The 8,461-nt window shown below is 44.5% G+C and overlaps 1 non-coding gene across 1 annotated transcript; it reads left to right on the forward strand.

Moving 5' to 3' along the window:
* Positions 1–843: 843 nt before the first annotated feature.
* Positions 844–916, forward strand: Trnar-ccu (transfer RNA arginine (anticodon CCU)). The gene has a single exon. It is a non-coding gene; the product is annotated as a tRNA-Arg (tRNA).
* Positions 917–8,461: the final 7,545 nt, after the last annotated feature.

Here is an 8,461-nt window from a genome sequence, read left to right on the forward strand (position 1 = left end):
AACTCGTAAGTTGTCTCATGGTGATTGTACAATAGAACATTCATAGATCAGATTCCGGCATACTATTCTGCAGTATCTAAGGAATCTGGCTATGAGTGCGTCTTTACACCAGCATGTTAGTTTTAGGGGGTTGATACTCCATACGAATATAAACCTGATTTTAGTTAACTGCGACCTCTTTCTACGTTGTATGACGTTGCACGAGCGTTCATGAGTGTTCGACACTTGTCTAGCCGGACTTGAATTGTGGTGTCACTTGCGATTCAAATCCACGTCTAGTCATCCATGTTCACATTTTTCGTGTTTTCACTAAGGATGGTGTCTGGAAAGGGCATGGTATTTCTCCCTCCCTATCTATCCTCAATTCGATACTGTACCCCGTCACTAATGATGGGATGTTAAACACTGAGCTTCCTTCCGCTCTCCATTTTCGTAGCTGTACAACCGAAGTTTAAATAGGTATTATTCTCTAACTGCTTAAGCAGCACGCTCGATAGCCTATGTAACGGTTTCCCTGACATCATGTGAGAAGCACGTATCATTTTGGTAGCATCATTTCCCGACGGAAACTTCCTGCCGAAAACAAATAATTACAGCAAAAGAAGATAGATAACAAGCACGATACAACGTGGTTCACTCTGATGCTCCTCGAACAGTCCGTTGTCATTCCAGCCGTTCCTGACGGAGACGGCGAATTATTCACCAGCGACAGATCGCCGCCGGCAGTAGGGGAGACACGCTCACTTCCGTGTTCGGGTGACTGCACTGTCGATTACGCCAGGCTGTCGATTACGCCAGCGTAGCGAAGTAGATAACGGGTTCACTGGTCCGAAAGTACCTCGAGCCCCTGTGGCCTAATGGATAAGGCATCGGTCTCCTAAACCGGGGATTGTGGGTTCGAGTCCCACCAGGGGTAAACATTTTAAATTTAAGTGCTAGTATATTTCTGGAATATTTCACAAAGAAATCTACTATCCGAAGTGTAGACCTCTTCAGTTCCAGCCGCTTACGTCAACAACTTTTTCAGTCTTTACACTACTTTCATTCTTCGTGAAGCTGTTGTCTATTACAGCCATTCCGATTTACCACTTCAACTTTTTTTTGTTGCGCTCTGCTTGCACGCTATTTGACAGGTTAATTTTCTTGCGCATTATGAATTTCATTTGCAGTACCTTATCTGAAAGACCTGTGACATTGTTTCACAAAGTATTTTGTGTAAGCGCGCAAGCCTGACACAATACTTTAGCTGAAACGTTGAGCCCTGCAGGAACTTTTAATTCCTTCGTTACTGAAAAGCCCTATCCGTCCGTAACGCCAGCTTGTGTTAGTGAGTTGTAGTGTTCAGTCACAATGCTGGTCTAATATTCCGTTCGATCGTATTTTGTTGATTAGTCAGTAATGCGGAACTGTATAGTACACAAGGCCTTGCGCAAGCCAAGTGACACGGCATCAACGTGGGCGCATGTATCTACTGTCTTCTGGGTCTCGTAGACGAAGAGAGCGATGGTTGTTGCGGAATCCATGTTCATTCCTACAGAGGAGATTTCTGGCCTGCAGAAAAGTCATCATCCGCGAGGTTCAAACGTGTTTTCAAAATTCTACGATAGACTGACAGTGATGTACTTCTATAGTTTTATGTGAAAACGGGGGTGACCTGCACATTTTTTCTATCACCTGGTACACTTAGTTCCTCCAGCGGCCTACGGCAGACTGCTGCGGGAATAGGGGCAAGTTCTTTCTCATTTTCTACATAGAACTCTGTATGTACCCCATCAGGTCCAGTTGCCTTCTCTGTAATGAGCGACTTTAATTAATGTTGGACTGCTTATATTGGACTGTAACACGTATCGACTAGCAGATATATCGGCTCAGGTAACAATATAGTAATGATGAAAAGAGGACTGGTCTTTAAAAGAATCAACAGGAAAAAATCAACCTACCGTGAAGTGGGATATTGGAGTATTGAAGGATAATGATACGTGTTCAAATCTATCACAGGCTGTGAATACTGTGGTATTGAATTGGACGTAGTTCATTTTAAGAGGAGTGGAAATCTGCAAAAAGGGGGAAAAAATAAGTTCGCCGGACAAATATGCGTAGGCTACTAAGATGTAGCTGCGAAGAAACCTTGAGTCACAGAACAAATACTTAAATTTATTTTCGAAAGAAGGAAAAACAAAAGACGGTTTAGGAAAAGAAAGGCGTACAGCAATACACACTGAAACGTCCCCTTAGAACAATTTATACCTGAAACGTCCCCTTAGAACCATTTATACCAGACTGTGCTTAACCTGACACACAATGTTTTTAGCGCAACGCAATCTGACTTTCAATAATCCCTACAAAACAATGGCCCTGACTAACTTTAACCTATACCTTTCACAAATCACTTACCTCACAAAAATCTTCGTTACTGGAACTACTCCAATACAGCGAGCGCCACTACTGCCAGCTAAATAAAAGATTCAAACTACTGAAGGCACTAACTACTGACCGAGCGGGGTGGCGCAGTGGTTAGACACTGGACTCGCATTCGGGAGGACGACGGTTCAATCCCGCGTCCGGCCATCCTGATTTAGGTTTTCCGTGATTTCCCTAAATCACTCCAGGCAAATGCCGGGATGGTTCCTCTGAAAGGGCACGGCCGACTTCCTTCCCAATCCTTCCATAATCCGATGAGACCGATGACCACGCTGTCTGGTCTCCTTCCCCAAACCAACCAACCAACCACTAACTACTGATAGGGATAGTTAGCAAATGAAAGATATTAATAGAGAACAAACACTGTATTTACCTCAATATTCATAATATATACAGCAGTTCATGACATTTTTCAAAACTCCGCCATCTCTCTCCCCACATCCACCACTGCTGGCGGCTCACCTCCAACTGCGCAACGCTACGCGCTGTTCACATCCAGCTGCCCCTCTACAATGGCAGACAACAATGCAAACTAGCCACAGACTGCACACAGCACAGCCAGTGATTTTCATATAGAGCGCTACGTAACTTTGCCAATAAGAAAATATAAACAGCCTACTTACAACACCGATGAACCAAAACTTTATGACCACCTGTTTAATAGCGTGTTGTTCCACTATGCAAACACAATACAGCAACTATTCTGGTTGGTATGGATTCTACAATTCCTTTACAGGATTGCAGAAGTATGTAACACCAGATGTCTGTGCACGGGTCAAGCAATTCCCGCAAACTACGGGATTGTGGTTTACGTGAACGCAGCTGGCGCCCGATATGTGTTCCAATGACTAGAGATCAAGCAAGTTTACTGGCCAAGATATCAATGTGATTTCACTATAATGCTCCTAAAACCACTGCAGCACGATTCTGACCTTGCAACATGAAGAATTATCCTGCTGGAAGATGTAATCGTCGTAGGGGGAGACATGGAAGCCCAAGTCAACTACCCCACAGCATAATTCTGCTCTCACCGGCTTCCATTTGGGGCCCATTGCATGTTTCGTCCAGCCATTCGCCTGGATGAAGGACCCAACCATCGACCTGGTTTAACAAGAAATGCGATTCATACGACAGGCAACACGTTTCTGTTGAACCACGGTGAAAATTAAAAAGCCTTCTACTTACGTTTCAAATCTAGACTTTAATAATAAAATGGGAAGGTACTGTTAATCGTAACTCAGGGAGAAGTTGTGATCTAAATGACATCCTGAACATCACAAGACAACAAAAATGACTAAAGAAACGCCACACAAACATTTATATGTGACAAACGATTTCCATAACATGGTGTCCATGATGGACAAAGTGATGAGATGGGGATCGACACACGACACTAACCGGTACACTAATCGCTTTATCCGACTTCATACACGTGAATCTGGGTTATGGCACAAAAACTATGCCACCATCAAGCATCTGTATTCTACCATTCCAAAAAGAAAAATATGGTTCGAAAGAACAGGGTGCTGAGAAACATATATTGGAGCCCTACGCCGTAGCAGCAAATACGTTACCCTCCTGCTGGTCAGGGCGGCACACCACGATGCGTTCGGCGACTGAAGTCATGGACTTCTGTTACTAATGGCGCGCGCCCAAAAAATGCAAGTACGCGGTCTCGCGTTCGGTTAATTCGGAACGCAGGTACTTTCCTATGGGCCTCTGAAACTCCAGTGGATTTCAGTGTGCAGGTGGACCCGTCTGCTGGTCTGCCAAACTAATTTGACTCCGTGCCACGACTATGCGTGACGGAATATGTCAAAATGTTTAGACGGCCGACTCAAGACAAATACACCCACGCATCACTCATTGTGTGCGTGATGCTAGAAGCAGTACCCCTGACGGTTCAGAAGGTGGCTGGCACTGGCTCTAAATGGCACACTAGCAAAGGACACAAGTCTCACCGATTAGGTAGAGACCTGTAGTTCTTTACTAGCGAAGCGCCAGTACTAGAATGATCTTCTCCTTCTGTCCGCTTTCCTCCTCAGCTCAGTAGCAAAAGCCCATTTCCATCTTAGACTTCCCCCACTTTAGCACAAGCCAATCACGAGCTGGAGCATGGCATTCAAAGCTCGGAGAGCGCCCTCTGCTCTGCATACATCGATTTGGCCAATCAAGAGACTTTAAAGTTAATTGGGAGAAAAGGAAAAAAGATTTAGCTTTGCAGCCTCCTTCCCGCGGGTTTACGCCATGACTTTTGCTACAACACGACCAGGATGGAACCACAGCCCTCCATAAAAAGCTTGTTATCTCTCCTGTTGCGTCCATTTCGAAGTTTCCAAAGAACGGCCATAAAAGAGTCTGGACGTCTGGGCGCCAGTGACCTGTCCCACAGAAATTCGCAGAACGCACACGGATGTACCGTCGGCTTCCTGCTTAACAAGGCCCCATCCTCTGCTTTATTGCCGGTCTACAATGCGCTGGCCATTACAGCGGCGACTTGTCAGTGCTAGTCATTCTACCTGGACGTGGATGCCGGCCGATTGGCGCCAACCAACGTGTCTGCACAACGAGACGACAGAACTCGGCCGTCTGGAAATGTTTCACCCAGGTCCCGCAGAAAAAACGGGCTTCCCTCGGCCCACCGTCGCCGTTCTTTTACTGCAGTCGTTTAAATCGGCGCCCTATTCCTTTGAAGGCAGGTAAAGCTTACCGTTACTCCTTTCCTAGAGCACGCAAGCAAGAGCATTAACTACTGCCCACCACTTCATCATGATGTATAAAGACAAATTGCAATAAAGATCATATTCCCTAAGAACATGAAGCCGCGTAACACCAAATCAGAGTGCCCTGCAATCTCTCAAATTCACTGATACTGTATTCACTGCAGTCATAATTGACGATGCAGTTGGTTCAACACAGGAACACGTAGGGGTCGTGTGATGTTGAACTCCATATTCAGCAGTGGCCTTTGAACGGTCTGCTCTGAAACACTTGTGCCTACACCAGCATTGTATTCTGTCGTCAGATCTGCCACAGATCGCTGCCTATCCGGGTTACACAGTGGTGGATCCTCCGACCTATACGCTTTGTGATGACACGTGGTCGTTCAAAATAACATACAGTCTACTCATTATTTTACAATCCTTCCATCACTTTCCATAGGTGCTCACAACAATAGTACGGCAACAGGCGACCAGCTCCGCCGTTTCAAAGGTTCTCTTTTCCAGCCGCAGCGCCACAACAATGTGTCCTGTGTCCAAACCGATTACATCAATGGATTTCCGCATTTGCGGCTCATACCTTCGCTATAATGGCTGCCCAGTGTGTAGTGCCAACAGTAAAATTCGGAGGCGGTGGTGTTATGGCGTGGTCACGTTTTTCATGGAGGGGGCCTACACCCCTTGTTTCGCGTGGCACTATCACAGCATAGGCACCTTCTTGCTTCCCACTGTTGAAGAGCAACTCGGGGATGGCGACTGCATCTTTCAACACGATCGAGCAACTGTTCATAATGCACGGCCTGTGGCGGAGTGGTTGCACGACAATAACACCCCTGTAATGGACCTGTCTGCACAGAGTCCTGACCTGAATCCTATAGAACACCTTTGGGATGTTTTGGAACGTCGACTTCGTCCCAGGTCTCACCGACCGACATCGATACCTCTCCTCAGTTCAGCACTCCGTGAAGAATGGGCTGCCATTCCCCAAGAAACCTTCCGGCACCTGACTGAACGTACGCGTGCGAGAGTGGAAGCTGTCATCAAGGCTAAGGTTGGGCCAACACCATACTGAATTCCAGCAATACCGATGGAGGGCGCCACGAACTTTTAAGTCATTTTCAGTCGTGTGTCTGGATACTTTTGATCACATCGTGTATATTAGCGCATAATAGGTGTAAAACATAGCGTACGGCTATAGATAAATAAACATTGAATAAAACGCGTTTACTACCAGGAGAGCAATGCGTGTTGACTTCAATGACTACCATAGTAAAACATTGTCAAATGATATTTCACAAAACCCAAAGAAATTCTGATCGCATGTAAAGGCTGTTAGTGGCACCAAAGTTAGTGTCCAGTCCCTAGCGAATGAGACAGTAAGACAAGAACTGAAATTGAGTGTATCAAAGCAAAAGCTGAAATGCCTAACTATGTTTTTCAGTGTTCCTTTACAAAGGAAAACCCAGGAAAATTGCCCCAATTTAATCCTCGTACCGCTGAAAAGATGAATGAAATAAGTATTTGTGTCAGTGGTGTTGAGAAACAGCTGAAGTTATTAAAACTGAACAAAACTCAAGGCCCCGATGGAATCGCTGTCAGATTCCATACTGAACTTCCGGCTGAGTTAGCCCGTCTTCTGTCTATTATCTATCGCAGATCCCTCGAACAAAAAACCATGCCCAGTACTTGGAAAAAAGTGAAGTCACACTCGCCTAGCAAGAAGGGTAAAAGAAGTTATCCACAAAACTATCGTCCAATATTGTTGACACCGATTTGTTACAGAATCGTGGAATATATTCTGAGCTCGAACATAATGAGGTGTCTTGAACAGAATGACCTACTCAGTGCCAACCAGCATGGATTCCGAAGACACTGATCATTTGAAACCCAATTAGCACGTTTCTCACGATATACTGGAAGCTTTGGTTCAAGGCAACCAGAGAGATGTAGTGTTTCTTGATTTCCGAAAAGAATCTGACTCAGTACCACACGTACACCTATTGTCAAACGTAATATCATATGGGGTATCAAGTGAAATTTGTGACTAGATTGGGGACTTTTTCGTAAGGAGGATGCAGCATGTTATCTTGGATGGAGAGTCATTGTCAGATGTAGAAGTAACTTCAGTGCACCTCAGGGAAGCGTGTTGGAACCCCTGCTGTTCATGTTGTATGTTAATGACCTTCCAGACGATATTAATAGTAACCTCAGACTTTTACAAATGGTGCAGTAATCCATAATGAAGCGCTGTGTGAAAGAAGTTGCATAAATATTCGTCCAGATCTTAACAAAATTTCAAAATTGTGCAAAGATTGGCGACTTGCTTTAAGTATTCAGAAATGTAAAAATGTGCACACCACAAAACGAACAAACGCAGCAACCTATGACTATAATATGAATGAGTCAGTGCTGGAATCGTCCAATTCATAGAAATACCTGAGTTTTGTAGGGATGTTGTTGTTGTTGTTGTTGTTGTCGTCTTCAGTCCTGAGACTGGTTAGATGCAGCTCTCCATGCTACTCTTTCCTGTGCAAGCTTCTTCATCTCTCAGTACCTACTGCAGCCGACATCTTTCTGAATCTGCTTAGCGTATTCATCTCTTGGTCTCCCTCTACGATTTTTACCCTCCACGCTGCCCTCCAGTACTAAATTGGTGATCCCTTGATGCCTCAGAACATGTCCTACCAACCGATCCCTTCTTCTCGTCAAGTTGGGCCACAAGCTCCTCTTCGCCCCAATTCCATTCAATACCTCCTCATTAGTTATGTGATTTACCCATCTAATCTTCAGCATTCTTCTGTAGCACCACATTTCGAAAGCTTCTATTCTCTTCTTGACTAAACTCTTTATCGTCCATGTTTCAGTTCCATACATAGCTACACTCCATACAAATACTTGCAAAAACGACTTCCTGACATTTACATCTCTACTCGATGTTAACAAATTTTTCTTCTTCAGAAATGCTTTCCTTGCCATTGCCAGTCTACATTTTATATCCTCTACTTCGACCATCATCAGTTATTTTGCTCCCTAAATAGCAAAACTCCTTTACTACTTTAAGTGTTATTTCCTAATCTAATTCCCTCAGCATCACCCGCCTTAATTCGACTACATTCCATTATCCTCGTTTTGCTTTTGTTGATGTCCATCTTATACACTCTGAAAGGTCTCTGTTGGATTCCTTTCATGTTTAATTTCTTAAATCTGTTGCCATTTATGGAATAAATTCCTCTTCTAAATGTACTGTGGCGTTTCTGACTATCTGGAAGGAGACTGAGCAGTGGAACGTGTTACTTTTACACATAAACAAGAACGATCTG

The sequence above is a fragment of the Schistocerca cancellata genome, chromosome 9 (assembly GCF_023864275.1).
Source record: "Schistocerca cancellata isolate TAMUIC-IGC-003103 chromosome 9, iqSchCanc2.1, whole genome shotgun sequence".
NCBI classification, from domain to species: Eukaryota; Metazoa; Arthropoda; class Insecta; order Orthoptera; family Acrididae; genus Schistocerca; species Schistocerca cancellata.